This window comes from Cryptotermes secundus, unplaced genomic scaffold, assembly GCF_002891405.2.
Source record: "Cryptotermes secundus unplaced genomic scaffold, Csec_1.0 scaffold67, whole genome shotgun sequence".
Taxonomy (NCBI): Eukaryota; Metazoa; Arthropoda; class Insecta; order Blattodea; family Kalotermitidae; genus Cryptotermes; species Cryptotermes secundus.
In genome coordinates this window covers 306,524-307,431 of record NW_019720560.1, presented here as the reverse complement: position 1 = coordinate 307,431, position 908 = coordinate 306,524, and the positions used below count along the sequence as shown (strand labels likewise).

The 908-nt window shown below is 44.1% G+C and overlaps 1 protein-coding gene across 3 annotated transcripts in view; it reads right to left on the bottom strand.

Moving 5' to 3' along the window:
• LOC111867947 (synaptotagmin-7) overlaps positions 1-908 on the bottom strand; it is a 980,264-nt gene that overhangs the window by 672,888 nt on the left and 306,468 nt on the right. The gene's annotated exons all lie outside the window — the stretch shown is intronic.

Here is a 908-nt window from a genome sequence, read left to right as displayed (position 1 = left end):
CACTCAGGCTTGCTGTATAAGTTATCAAAATTGGAATTCTCAAACAGTTTAACCAAACTTATTGGGTCCTTTCTTTCTCAGCGTAAATTCAGGGTTTCGGTTGAAGACCAAATGTCAACCCCAAGGGAAATGCAAGCAGGGGTGCCACAAGGTTCAGTCTTTCCCCTACCCTTATCAATTTGTACATAAATGATGGCCTCCAAACACATGGTGTTCACATGGCCCTCTTTGCGGACGACACCTGTCTGTATGCGACAGATCGCAAAGAGGGTTTTATTGTTAGAAAACTCCAGCGCGGTCTCAGCTCAATGGAGACCTGGTGTGAGCGCTGGAATATAAAAATTAATGAAGATAAGACTCGGGGGGTCTACTTCTCTCGTGGTCGTCGACCGCCTGAGTCTTGTCTTACTCTAAATGGAAGAAACATTCCATTTGTAAATAGTGCAAAATATCTAGGTGTAATCTTCGATAAGAAAGTGACTTGGAGATTACACATAGAAATGATCGAAGCCAAGGCCTTCAGAACATTCATTAGAGTGTATTCCCTATTCAAAAGTGAGCGATTGAGCGCTAACATTAAACTGACCCTCCACAAAGCTCTTATTAGATCCGTAATGACTTATGCTAGTCCCGCCTGGGAGTTTGCGGCAGACACTCATCTAGTGAAATTGCAGCGCCTGCAAAACAAGGTTCTCCGCACGATTGGCAATTTTCCAAGGCGCACACCGGTCCGCGACTTGCACATGACATTTAAAATCCCGTACGTATATGACTATATAACAAAATTATGCAAGAAATAAGCAGAAGCCATACAAACCCATGAAAATGAGAATGTTCGCAACATCGGACAAGGCGAAGCCAGACACAGAAAGTATAAGGGGCTTAAACTTGGCGGCGGTCAGGCGTAC